Source organism: Rhinopithecus roxellana, chromosome 7 (genome assembly GCF_007565055.1).
Source record: "Rhinopithecus roxellana isolate Shanxi Qingling chromosome 7, ASM756505v1, whole genome shotgun sequence".
NCBI lineage: Eukaryota > Metazoa > Chordata > Mammalia > Primates > Cercopithecidae > Rhinopithecus > Rhinopithecus roxellana.
Window position 1 is genome coordinate 29,232,867 of NC_044555.1, and position 15,060 is coordinate 29,247,926.

General features: G+C 39.7%; 1 pseudogene; it reads left to right on the plus strand.

Moving 5' to 3' along the window:
- Positions 1-5,266: 5,266 nt before the first annotated feature.
- LOC104668087 lies at positions 5,267-6,868 on the plus strand (annotated as a pseudogene).
- The last annotated feature ends 8,192 nt before the right edge of the window (positions 6,869-15,060 follow it).

Below are 15,060 nucleotides of genomic sequence, written 5' to 3' on the forward strand. Positions count from 1 at the left end.
CCAGATTCAGTGTTGGGAAGTTGCGCGTTTCCAGGAATTTATCCATTTTCTCTAGATTTTCTTGTTTGTGTGCACAGAGGTGTTCAGAGATACTCACATCTCTGAGTAACTTCTGTGTTTCTATAGAATTGGTTTTAATGTTGTCTTTGTCATTTATGATTGTGCTTATTTGAATCTTCTCCTTTGTTTCTTTGTTAATCTAGCTAGTGTTCTATTGGTCTTGTTTATCCTTTCAAAGAACCAATTTTTGCTTTCATTGATCATTTGCATAGATTTGGGGGTCTCAATTGCATTCAGTTCTGTTCTGGTTTTAGTTATTTCTTTTCTTCTGCTAACTTTGGGGTTAGTTTTTGTTTTTCGAGTTCCTCTAGGTATGATGTTAGACTGTTGGTTTGAGGTCTTTCTAACTTCTTGATGTAGGTGTTTAGCACTATAAACTTTCCTTTTTACACTAGTTTTGCTGCATCCCAGAGATTTTGGTATGTTGTGTCCTGGAAAATAGTAAAATGGTTTTTGACTGGAAATTTTATATCTAAAGACAAAAAGAACTATAAATAAACATTGTGTTCTGGTTGGGAATTTTTTTCCCATAAGGTTAAGAGTTAGCATTTCTGAAACCACTTCATATGCATAGTAGGATTGATCAAATAAGTAACTATATTAAAGCAAATGAGCCCACAAAAAAGAGCCCGCATTGCCAAGACAATCTTAAGCCAAAAGAACAAAGTTGGAGGCATCACGCTACCTGACTTCAAACTATACTACAAGGCTACAGTAACCAAAACAGCATAGTACTGGTGTCAAAACAGAGATATTGACCAATGAAACAGAACAGAGGCCTCAGAAATAATACCACACAGATACAACCATCTGATCTTTGACAAACCTGACAAAAACAAGAAATGAGGAAAAGATTCCCTATTGAATAAATGGTGCTGGGAAAACTGGCTAGCCATATGTAGAAAGCTGAAACTGGGTCCCTTCCTTACACCTTATACAAAAATTAATTCAAGATGGATTAAAGACTTAAATGTTAGACCTAAAACCATAAAAACCCTAGAAGAAAACCTAGGAAATACCATTCAGGACATAGGCATGGGCAAGGACTTCATGTCCAAAACAACAAAAGCAATGGCAACAAAAACCAAAATTGACAAATGGGATCTAATTAAACTAAAGAGCTTCTGCACAGCACAAGAGACTACCATCAGAGCAAACAGGAAACCTGCAGAATGGGAGAAAATTTTTGCAATATACTCATCTGACAAAGGGCTAATATCCAGAATCTACAAAGAACTCAAATAAACTTACAAGAAAAAAAACAAACAACCCCATCAAAAAGTGGGCGAAGGATATGAACAGACACTTCTCAAAAGAAGACATTTATGCAGCCAACAGACACATGAAAAAATCATCACTCATCATCACTCATGGTCAGAGAAATGCAAATCAAAACCACAATGAAATACCATCTCACACCAGTTAGGATGGCGATCATTAAAAAGTCAGGAAACAACAGGTGCTGGAGAGGATGTGGAGAAATAGGAACACTTTTCACTGTTGATGGGACTGTAAACTACTTCAACCATTGTGGAAGACAGTGTGGTGATTCCTCAAGGATCTAGAACTAGAAATACCATTTGACCCAGCCATCCCACTACTGGGGATATACCCAAAGGATTATAAATCATGCTGCTATAAAGACACATGCACATGTATGTTTATTGCGGCACTATTCACAATAGCAAAGACTTGGAACCAACCCAAATGTCCATCAATGATAGACTGGATTAAGAAAATGTGGCACATCATATACACCAAGGAATACTATGCAGCCATAAAAAGGATGAGTTCGTGTCCTTTGTAGGGACATGGATGCAGCTGGAAACCATCATTCTCAGCAAACTTTCACAAGAACAGAAAACCAAATAACGGGTGTTCTTACTCATAGGTGGGAATCGAACAATGAGATCACCTGGACACAGGAAGGGGATCATCACACACCGAGTCCTATTGTGGGGGGCTGGGAGGGATAGCATTAGGAGATATACCTAATGTAAATGACGAGTTAATGGATGCAGCACACCAACATGGCACATGTATACATATATAACAAACCTGCACATTGTGCACATGTACCCTAGAACTTAAAAGTATAATAATAATAATTAAAAAAAAAAGAAAATGTGGCACATACATGCCATGGAATACTATGTAGTCATAAAAAAGGATGAGTCCATGTCCTCTGTAGGGACATGGATGCAGCTGGAAACCATCATTCTCAGCAAACTATTGCAAGGACAAAAAACCAAACACCGCATGTTCTCACTCCTAGGTGGGAATTGAACAATGAGAACACTTGGACATAGGAAGGGGAGCATCACACACCGGGGCCTGTCGTAGGGTGGGGGAGGGGAGGGATAGCATTAGGAGATATACCTAATGTAAATGACGAGTTAATGGGTGCAGCACACCAACATGGCACATGTATACATATGTAAGAAACCTGCACGTTGTGCACATGCACCCTAGACCTTAAAGTATTAAAAAAAAAAGCTAATGAGCCCAGATTTCACACTGTCAAAGAAAGAAGTTACAAGTAAATGGAGCGGTGGGGGAGGACAGAATGAATCCTGTGGTGCTACAGTAGAGTCAGAGATATCAGTATGAGCTCATGTTGATAGATAGATATACATAAAAATAGAAATAAAAACAAATATAGATGTATATTTGTATACCTGGGTTTGAGTGTGTGGGGGTTTGTAACCTTTTAGCTCTGAGAGATCCTAGAAGCAGTAACATTTCAATAGTAACAGGTATACCTAGCACCGAGATCTTCGTTTTAAAATACCACCCTTCACTAAAAGGAACCACAGCTCATTGGAGAATGGCTAATTTTAACGCTAAAGGAAGGAAAATACCTTATCCATTTTGTAGTATTAGAAAGTAAGGAAGGACTAAAAAAAGGGAGGGGGTTAGGAGTGGAGGCATGTCATAAGAACACAGGAGCCAAACTGAAAGAGGGTCAATAACCAATTGAGGAACACAAAAATAATGATAATAATGATAGCGTTGGGTTATAACTCTAAGGATAAAATTATCCATGAGTCCGCCTTGATATAAATAAATGATCAAAGATATGAATAATGGGGAAGAAAGGACAAATCTTCATTAAAGAATAATTCCAATTAATGAGTATAAAAGAAATGAAGAAAACAGATTATCAGCATTAGAAACACCGCAGTGATAACTGCTATAGGTGGTATCTGTTGATGAATGCTAAATTGGTGGACAAAACTTTAAGGAGGAAAGTATTTGTATAGTCTCCAAGTATTTCTCCCCAATTTAGTAAATTACTCTGGTGGACTTAACACATTACCACAAATTTTTTTCATACTCCTTCCTCAAGGAGGTGGAGTTTAATTTCTTCCCCTTGAATGTGACTGAACTTAATGACTCACTTTTAACGAACTGAACACGGAAAAAAATAATGAATTTACTGTGAAGAAACCTGGCAGACACCACCTTAACCAAATAATCAAGTCTAATATCACCAATGATAAGTTAATGCCATGTACTCCTTGAAATGAGGTAATGAGAAGGGCACTTTCCCTTATGCTGAATTCTTCCTCCAAATCTATAACTCAAGTCTAATCTTGAGATAACATCTTACAAACTCAAATTGTGAAACAGTCTATAAAATACCTAGCCAGTACTCTTTCAAAAGGGTTAAGGTCATGAAAGAGAAGCAAAACCAAAAAGCTGCTACACATTGGAAGAGACTAGGGAGACAACGTGATTAAATACAAGGTGGTACCCTGCATGTGATCTTCAAGCAGATAAAAAGACATTGGCAGAAAAACTGAGAAAATCTAAATAACACATATAATTTAGCTGACAGTATTGTACTAATGTTAATTTCTTAGTTTGATAATTGTGCCATGGTTATGTAAGATGTTGTATTAGTCTGTTTTCATGCTGCGGACATGAAAGCATTTCATGCTTTCTGACATACCCGAGACTGGGATGAAAAAGAGGTTTAATCGGACTTACAGTTCCACATGGCTGGGAAGGCCCAGAATCATGACTGGAGGCAAAAGGCACTTCTTATATGGCAGTGGCAAAAGAAAATGAAGAGGAAGCAAAAGCAGAAACTCCCGATGAACGCATCAGATCTTGTGAGATTTATTCACTATCACGAGAACAGCATGGGAAAAAGACCAGCTCCTATGATTCAATTGTCCCTCCCACAATATGTGGGAATTCTGAGAGATACAATTCAAGTTGAGATTTGGGTGAGGACACAGACAAACCATATCAGATGTGAACATTAGGCAGGGTGAAGGGTATATGGGAATTCTATATACTATCAATGTAACTCTTCTATAAATCTCAAATTATTTCAAAATAAAAAGTTTAAAATTTCAATAACATTTCTATATTCCAGTGACGGAAAATGAACTTAGCATTAAAACCCTGCAGTTCCTAGAAAAAAAAGTAGTTAAAAGGATGTAATATATTTATTGTGAAAATAAAATACTATATTGAAAGTCATTTAAACAGTTCTAAGTGGAAACTGTAGTCATGGGTAGGAAGATTTAATATTGTGATGATATCAGTTTTCCTCCAGTTGATCAACAGATTCAGTGGAATTGCAACCCAAACCCAGCAGGCATGTGTGTGTGTGTGTGTGTGTGTGTGTAACTTGACAAAATGATTTAAAACAAATATGAAAAAACAAAGTGTAAAAATAGCCAAGACACCCCTAAAGAGAAAATATCCTTACTAGATACCAATAATTAGCTATAATACTTATGGCACTGTATATAGTATTGTTAAAACGATAGACTAATAGACAGAATAAGATGCCTAGAAACAAACCCTGCCCAACTTTATACTGCCTAAAAGGAAGATATCAATATAAAGACACAGAAAGATTTATAGCAAAAAGATTAAAAAGTATACACCAAAAGAAAATAAGGTAGCCAAAATAATATTATATAACATGCAATTCAAGGCATGAAGAATTGTTTGAGATAGAGACATTTCATACCAATAAATAGGAGAAACGAATAAAAACTATTATTGTATATACCCAGTAATATATCTGAAAAGTATATAAAGCAGAAATGTACAGAAATAGAAAAATCCATAATTAACATTAACAAATTTATCAGTGCCTGATAGTACAAGCAAATGAAAAATAAAACAGTAAAGATATAGCAGTTGCTCACCAAGAAGCAGCTTCTCTGCTCCTTCTGGAATCTCCGCCTGGTTCAGCCTGCCTGCTTCCACTCCTGCCTCCACCATGTCCACCAGGGTGACCCAGAAGTCCTACAAGATGTCCACCTCTGGCCCCCGGGCCTTCAGCAGCTGCTCCTAGACAAGTGGGCCCGGTGCCTGCATCAGTTCCTCAAGCTTCTCCTGAGTGGGCAGCAGCAGCTTCCGGGGTGGCCTGGGCAGAAGTTATGGTGGGTTCAGTGACATGGGAGGCCTCACCACCATCACAGTCAGCCAGAGCCTGCTGAGCCCCCTTCACCTGGAGGTGGACTCCAACATCCAGGCTGGGCACACCCAGGAGAAGGAGCAGATCAAGATCCTCAACAACAAGTTTGCTTCCTTCATCAACAAGATACAGTTCCTGGAGCAGCAGACCAAGATGCTGGAGACCAAGTGGAGCCTCCTGCAGCAGCAGAAGATGGCTGAGAGCAACATGGACAACATGTTCCAGAGTTATATCAACAACCTTAGATGGCAGCTGGAGACTCTGGCCCAGGAGAAGCTGAAGCCTGAAGTGGAGCTTGGCAGCATGCAGGCATGCAGGGGCTGGTGGAGGACTTCAAGAACAAGTATGAGGATGAGATCAATAAGTGTACAGAGATGGAGAATGAATTTGTCCTCATCAGGGATGTGGATGAAGCTTACATGAACAAGGTAGAGCTAGAGTCTCGCCTGGAAGGACTCACTGACGAGATCAACTTCCTCAGGCAGCTGTATGAAGAGGGAATCCGTGAGCTGGAGTCCTAGATCTCAAACACGTCTGTAGTGCTGTCCATGGACAACAGCCGCTCCCTGGACATGGACAGCATCATGGCTGAGATCAAGGCGCAGTACCAGGAGACTGCCAACCGCAGCCGGGCTGAGGCTGAGAGCAGGTACCAGATCAAGTATGAGGAACTGCAGACGCTGGCTGGGAAGCACGGGGATGACCTGGGGCATACAAAGGCTGAGATCTCCGAGATGAACATCAGCCAGAACATCAACCGGCTCCAGGCTGAGATTGAGGGCGGGCTTCCCTGGAGGCCGCCATCGCAGATGCCAAGCAGCCTGGGTAGCTGGCCTTTGAGGATGCCAACGCCAAGTTGTCCGAGCTGCAGGCTGCCCTGCAGCGGGCCAAGCAGGACATGGTGCGGCAGCTGCGTGAGAGTACCAGGAGCTGATGAACGTCAAGCCGGCCCTGGACATCGAGATCGCCACCTACAGGAAGCTGCTGGAGGGCAAGGAGAGCCGGCTGGAGTCTGGGATGCAGAACATGAGCACCCATAGGAAGACCACCAGCGGCTATGCAGGTGGTCTGAGCTCTGCCTATGGCGGCCTCACAAGCCCCGGCCTCAGCTACGGCCTGGGTTCCAGCTTTGGCTCTGGTGCGGGCTCCAGCTCCTTCAGCCGCACCAGCTCCACCAGGGCCGTGGTTGTGAAGAAGATCGAGACCCGTGATGGGATGCTGGTGTTCCAGTCCTCTGACATCCTGCCCAAGGGAGAAGCTGCGGCAGCCCCTCCCAGCGTGCCCCTCCTGTGGCTGTCCCAGAGCCCGGGAGGGAGGTTGCTGTGCAAGGGAGTACAGGGAACGGGAGGGAGGCCCATCTGAGGCTCAGCCCTAGCCCTCAGCCCACTCACCGGGGAGTTTACTGCCTGAGGACCCCCCCTTGCCCATGCCTCCAGTTACAAAACAATTCATTTGCTTTTTTTTTTTTTTGTCCAAAATAAAACCTCAGTTAGCTCTGAAAAAAAAAAAAAAAAAAAATATATATATATATATATATATATATATATAGCAGTCAAGTATAACAAAATTAATACAATTGAGTTAACTGACATGTATACAAATCTGTGGCAAACAATAGAATACACATTTTTATCAGTGAATTGGACTATACCAAAAGCGACCATATTTTGGGTTTTCAAAGTCCCAATAAATATTAAATAATTGAAATCATTCAGAATGTGTTCTCTGACCCTAGTTAAGACAGAAATCAATAATAAAAGATAACTATAAAAATCCTAAATTTGGAAATAAAACAATATACTTGTTTATGAGTCATGATCCCAAAAATAGCAAAAGAAATTAAAAAGTTTTACAAAAATGACTTATAATGAAAACATGACAAATAAAAATTTGGGAGATGCAGCTACAGAGTTTAGAGGAAAAGTTATAGTTTTACTTACATATATTAGAAAAGAATAAAAGCCAAAAATTCATGATCTAAGCTTTTATCTCAAAAAGCTGGAAAAAGAACATCAAATAAAATCGAAGGGAAATAGAAGGAAGTAAAAATAAAGACACTAGGAAAATGTTGTGAAATAAAAATTAATATAGAGCAGAAAACATCAAAATAGGCAAAAGTGATGTCTGAAAAGATTAACAAAATTAATAACATGCCAGTAAAACTGTTCAAGAGAGAGGAAACATTACTAATATTAAAAATAAAAAAGTAAACATTAACTATAGATCTTACTAACGCTAAAAGAAAACTTACTACTAATATATTTGACACTTAAGTGAATAGTAAATTCCTTAAAAAACACCATGTACCCAAACCGACACTAAAAACATAAGAAAATATGACTAGTTTTATACTTGTTAAAACAATTGAATCCACTAGTGAAAGCCTTCCCATAAAGAAAACTCTAGATCCAAGTGGCTTCACTGGCGGATTGTGCCAAATATGTAAAGAATTAATAATACCAATTGTAACCAAACTCAAAGAACAGAAAAAGAAAAACTGCTTCCCACTTCATTCTGTTTTTGAAAGTCAGACATAATATAAATAGTCCTTTAGTGTAAGCTTTTATATTAATCTGGCTGGGAGTTGGGCTATCTTTAATGTTTATGGTGGCTATAGGTGACAAAGGCTTCAAATTCCGTTAATGTCCTTGTTTCTGTCTCCTTTGTTGACTTTGGGTTTCCCTAAGTACTCCTGCTCAGAGAGAGTCTGTATCTTACAGCTTTTTCTGCTATAATGTATTTTACCCATATTTGTTTTTTATTGAGGTATAATTTAGGTAAAATAAAATGCACAGATTTAAGATGACAGTTCTATGTGTTTTGATGGATTTATACACCCAGAAAATTGTCACTCTAATTAAGACATGAGACATTTCCATCACCTCAATAAATTTGTTTTGTGTTTCTCTATATTGAATTCTTGTCCATATAATCTACTTTCATTATTGGGGAGCATATTAGTATAAAGAATGAAAGTATTCTATAATCTTATGATGAAATCTCAGCCTTTCGGTGGGTCTGTGTTCCTGAACACTGTCCTTCACAAGTGTTTCTTCACTTTTCCCTCCCTGTTAGGTGAGACAGGAAGGTTCGAGGAAAATAGAGTGGGATCAATGCCCTTTTCCCAGGTGGGATAAGGCTCTGGAAAAGCCTGTTTGTCCCTGGAGATGCCTTTGCTATGGAGCATACCTTGGGTTTATTTCATAAAGATTTATTTTCTCCCCCTGCTCTATCCCACCAGAACCAGTAAGGGAGAAACTAATGAGGTTTTTGGAAATAGAATCCATGAAAATATGAGGGCCCTACTAAGACGGTGGCCCCAGAAGTTTCTCAGTCTCATGCTAGTTCACACTCAGCTTCTAGCAATTTGTCAAAATTACCATCAAAATTACTATTTAAGTGTTCCTAACAATTGATGGTTCCAAGTGGCTTCTGCTCCAGATACACAAATATTAGCTGTACTTCTCTGGATTTGCCTGTCTCTCCCAATTTCAGAGTGGTGGTCTACCTTGTAACTTCAGTTCTCTGATAGGTCCAGGAAAAATCATTGATTTTCAGTTTGTTCAGGCTTTTCTTATTATAAGGATGGAAGTGACAACTTCTAAGCTCTTTACGTGTTGGAGCTGAAACCAGAGGTTCCCAATTCATTTTATGATATGAATATAACTATGATACAAAAAACCTGCAAAAGACTTTACAAGAAATGAAAATTAATATCAGGCCATCTCCATGAACATGAATGCCAACATTCTAAACAAAATATTAGCAAATAAAATCCAGATATATGTATAAAAGTTAATGCGCCATGACCAATGAGACTTATTCCAAGAAAACAAGACTTTAACATTTAAAAACCAATGTAATTCAACGTATTAACGAATAACTGAGAAAGTAAAATGATCGCTACTCCTTAAAAACCTAAGTTCTTGAAGCCTTTCCCAGCTTCAAGTGGTGTTATTTCATACCTTCTCAGAGGACATTGGCTTCTCTTTTCTCCAAAAAGATTGGTTGCCTTTGGCTGGGGCGCCAATCCAGTTAGTAATGGTCAGGATGAAAGGTTTGGTTACCATTGGCACACATGGCATGGACCAGAGCTACATGATGAAGAAAGAACTGCTTGAGGAAGTTGCAACTTAAATATCTGTAGGGGTTGGGGTGGAGGAGGTCCTAGTGAAAAGTGAGCTTATTTGCACCCCAGAGTCCCTGAGAAGCTCAGCACTTTTATTGTTGTATGACATCCCATATAACAGTAAGATGTTTCCAACAAAATAACAGCCAAATGTTTATAACAGACTCTTGGAAAAATCCACATAGACTTCATGCCAGGGTCTCAAGCAAAACATGCTCAAAACTGTCTGCACCTCTCCTCAAATAGATCCTGCCATCTGACTTCTCTCTTCCTCCCACTCACCCAGGACTGCAGACTTGATCTCTTCTACATCATCTCCCTCCTACCCTACATACAATCATTTGCCCTCAAAACTTCTATATTCATCAGCTTTTTCAGTCTCAATGCTGGTATCTTCATTTAGTTTCCTATATGATTAAGTGAACTCATTCCTAAAGGTATATGTTTAGAATGTAACCAAATCAATTGTACTCAGGTTAATTTGTTTCCATACATTTGTAATAGGTTAAGAATCATTGTGGAAAAATTATTGTGGCAGAAGCAATATAGCAGGTTAGCATCTGTCAAGTCAGTTGGGAATCACTGGTTGGACTGAAAAAAAAAAGGACAATCCTCACCATGTAAAGAAATAGTAACCTCTTGTTCCTTAACAATTCCCTAGGTCATCCCCAGGCTATCCCCTGAAATAGTGACTCAATCCTAGTCCTAATCTCCACATCTCTTGCCACCAAATCCTAGACAAATCCATATCAGAACCCACAACTACAAATCACATCTGAGGACACCCCATTCTGATGAACCTATGAGACAAAGCAGGGACGCCTCTTAGGGGCCTGCCATGGACTCCCACCCCCACCCCCCAAGCATGGAAATAAAGGAAAATCTTGGGTTCCTTCAAAGGAAGTTCTGGAAATCCTACCTAGCTAGACCTGAGAGTTAAATGAGCAACTTGATAAGCAAAAAGGTAATAGTAGCTTAAAACAATAGCCAAGGAAGTTAGAGTCATGAGATGTTTGTTTCCCTATAGAAACTAAAGGTCATATCTTAATATATGTCCCTAAGCTGTTTTTCAGAAACCCAGATCCCCACAGACCTCCATCAAACATCTGCTGGCAGGCAGACCTCAGATAAAGAGGAACTAGGGACTGAACCCTGACCACCATTCTATGTTCTGAAGTCCTTCCTGAGGGTCTGAGTCCTCGTGGGTGAGGAAGCTACACCCATGAGTCAGAGCTAACATTCCTTTTGGGTGATCACAAATTTTTAAACAAAGCTTCTCTTCCTTAACCAATTGCAAATCAGAAAGTCTTTGAATCTGCCTATGATCTATAAACCCCTGCTTAAGATGTCCCCCCTTTAAGGCCAAACCAGTGTATAGTTTCCATGTAGTAATTTATAAGTTTGCCTGTAACTTCTGCTTTCCTGAAAATTTCCCCTGCCTTTGAAAACCCTTACTTGCAAGTCACTGAGGAGGTTGGGTCTTAAGCACGAGCTGCCCAATTCCTCCTTGTGTCCTGCAAATAAACACCCTCCTTTTCCTGCTGCAAACCTCAGTGTGGATGTTCAGCCTTACTATGCTGGATGGGAAGGCCCCAGTTCAATTCATTTCAGTAACACCTGTAAGTTTTATTGCAACTGACTTCTCCCTTGATTAATAGTACCACTTTTATCTCTATTAAAGGTCAAGCTTTTAAAAAGTTTCCACCTTGTACATTTTCTTCATTCAGACACTTCTTTTAATCCCGACATTATTACATTTTAGCTAACTAATTATTGATACTCTCTTTTCCTGACATTGTTCACCTCTGGTTTTCCTCTTATCTCTGTAGGAGATGGATTCTCCTCTATTGGCCCATTGATAGAGTTTCCACAGGTCCAAATGTGATCTTATGCTTTCTCTCCAATATCTGACTCTCTTTTAGTGTGTGTGTGTGTGTGTGTGTGTGTGTGTGTTTGTTTTTGTTTTTTTGTTTTTTTGTTTTTTTTTTTTAGTTAGTAGTTCCACCAAATTGGACATGATAGAAACCCAGGAATAATCTTTGGCACCTCCATCTGTGTTACTCTCCATGGTCAATCCTTCAACAAGTCCTGTGAATTTTCCCTCCTACACTCATCCACTTCCATCTGTCTCCTCTGCTCCCACATTAGGCCAAGCTATAATCATTTCTTGCCTGGACTAATAGAGTAGCCTCTTGAAAAGTCTCCTTGAAGAACTACAAACCACTGTTGAAAGAAATCGAGATGATACAAACAAATGGGAAAACATTCAATGTTCATGGATAGGAAGAATCAATATCATTAAAATAGCTATACTCTCCAAAGCAATTTATAGATTCAATGCTATTTCCATTAAACTACCATGACATTTTTCACAGAACTAGAAAAAATTATTTTAAAATTCATATGAAACCAAAAAAGAATCCCAACAGCCAAGGCAATCCTAAGCAAAAAGCAAATCTGGAGGCATCATGCTACCCAACTTCAAACTATTCCACAGGGCAATAGTAACCAAAAAAGCATGGTACTGGTACAAGAACAGACACATAGACCAATGGAACAGAGAAGATAACCCAGATATAAGACTGAACACCTACAACTATCTGGTCTGACAAAAACAAGCAATGGGGAAAGGATTTCCTATTCAATAAATGGTGCTGGGATAACTGACTAGTCATATGCAGAAGATTGAAACTGGACCACTTCCTTAAACCATATAGAAAAATTAGTTCAAGATGGATTAAAGACTTAAATATAAAACCCAAAACTATAAAAGAAAGAACAGCAACAACCCTGGAAGACAACCTAGGCAATGCCATTCAGGACATAGGCACAGGCAATGATTTCATGACAAAGACGCCAAAAGCAATCACAACAAAAGCAGACATTGACAAATGGAATGTAATCAAACTAAAGAACTTCTGCACAGTGAAAGAAACTATCAGCAGAGTAGAAAGACAACCTGGGAGAATGTGAGAAAAATTTTGCAAGCTATGTATCCAACAAAGATCTAATACCCAGCATCTATAAGGAACTTAAACAAATTTACAAGAAAAAAAAAAAAAAACCACATTAAAGGGTGGTCAAGGACTTGAATAGACACTTCTCAAAAGAAGACATATGTGTGCCAACAATCATATGAAGAAAACCCCAACATCTATATACCCAAAGGATTATAAATCATGCTACTATAAAGACACATGCACATGTATGTTTATTGCAGCACTATTCATAATAGCAAAGACTTGGAACCAACCCAAATATCCATCAATGATAGACTGGATTAAGAAAATGTAGCACACATATGCCATGGAATACTATGCAGCCATAAAAAAGGATGAATTCATGTCCTTTGCAGGGACATGGATGAAGCTGGAAACCATCATTCTCAGCAAACTATCACAAAGACAGAAAACCAAACACCGCATGTTCTCACTCATAGGTGGGAATTGAACAATGAGAACACTTGGACACAGGGTGGGGGGTTGGGGGAGGGATAGCATTAGGAGTAATACCTAATGTAAATGACGAGTTGATGGGTGTAGCAAACCAAAATGGCACATGTATGCCTATGTATCAAACCTGCATATTGCACACTTGTACCCTAGAACTTAAAGTATAATAATAATAATAAAAAACCAACATCACTGATCATCAGAGAAATGCAAATCAAAACCACAATGAGATACCAGCTCACACCAGTCAGATGGCTATTTTTAAAGTCAAAAAATAATGGATCCTGGTGAGGTTGTGAAGAAAAAGGAACACTTATAGGCTGTTGGTGGAAGTGTAAATTAGTTCAGCCATTGTGGAAGATGGTGGCGATTCCTCTAAGACCTAAAGACAGAAATAGTATTCCAGCAAGCAATCCCATTACTGGATATATATCCAAAGGAATATAAATCATTCTATTATAAAGACACACACATGCGTATGTTCATTGCAGCACTATTCACAATAGCAAAGACATGGGATCAATCTAAATGCCCATCAATGATAGACTGGATAAAGAAAATGGCAGATATACACCATGGAATACTACATAGCCATAAAAGAGAATGAGATCATGTTCTTTGCAGGCACTTGGATAGAGCTGGGGGCCATCATCCTTAGCAAACTAATGCAGGAACAGAAAACCAAATACTGCGTGTTCTCACTTATAAGTGGGAGCTAAATGATGAGAACACATGGACACAAAGAAGGGAACAACACACACTGGGGCTTTTCAGAGGGTTGAGAGTGGGAGGAGGGAGAGGATCAGGAAAAACGACTAATGGGTACTAGACTTAATACCTGGGTGATGAATAATAGGTGCAACAAACCCCCATGACACAAGTTTACCTACGTAACAAACCTGCAGTTGTAGCTCTGAACTTAAAAGTTAAAAATAAAAATAAGAAGAAAAAAAGAAAAGTCTCCTTGAACCTAGTCTCTCTCCACCTTTAATTTATTCACCACAATTCATACAGACCAATCACTAAATGAGAATCTGGGCATGTAGTGTCTCCCCAAATAACTTTCACTGGCTACTCATTGTTCTGCATATAAAGCTATACAAATGAAAGTGACATGGTTTTCAAGGCCCTGATGATCTGACACTTCAGTTACCCTTCCAGCCATTTTCTCCCTCACTTCTTGTAGTCTAGCCACACTAACCTTATTTCTGTACCTGGAATGTGCCATAATATCTCTGCCACAGAGCCTTTGCACAGCCTGTTTGCTTTGTCTGATACATTGTTTCTTTCTTCCACATACTTCAGAGCTCAGGCCAAACTTTACTTCCTGAGGGAAACCAGGTAGAAATGCTTTTCACATCCGAATATAAGCCAGAAGAGGGCTACAGAGCAGGGAAGGGGTCATTTGTAGGATCTTTGTTGTCTTCTTCTCTACGTATCTTTTATTGGCAGCTCCATAGCTCTACTTTCCAAAACCCTCCGTGTCTCCTCATATCCATATTTGAGAAACACAAGTCTGCAGTTCTGCATCATTGCCAAGCTCTGGTTGACAACCGACTTGAGTTTGAGACATAAAGAAAAACAATGAATTCCTTCATTGTTCCTATTGACCCTGGGATCAAGGAGTTTTTATTCTTTTTATTTATTTATTTATTTATTTTTGAGACGAAGCCTCGCTCTGTCACCCAGACTGGAGTGCAGTGGCGCGATCTCGGCTCACTGCAAGCTCCGCCTCCCGGGTTCACGCCACTCTCCTGCCTCAGCCTCCTGAGAAGCTGGGACTACAGGCGCCCGCCACCACCGCGGCTCCCCCCCCCCCTCCCCCGGCTAAGTTTTCTGTATTTTTTTTAGTAGAGACGGAGTTCACCGTGTTAGCCAGGCGAGTCTCGATCTCCTGACCTCGTGATCCGCCTGTCTCAGCCTCGCAAAGTGCTGGGATTACAGGCGTGAGCCACCGCGCCCGGCCGAGTTTT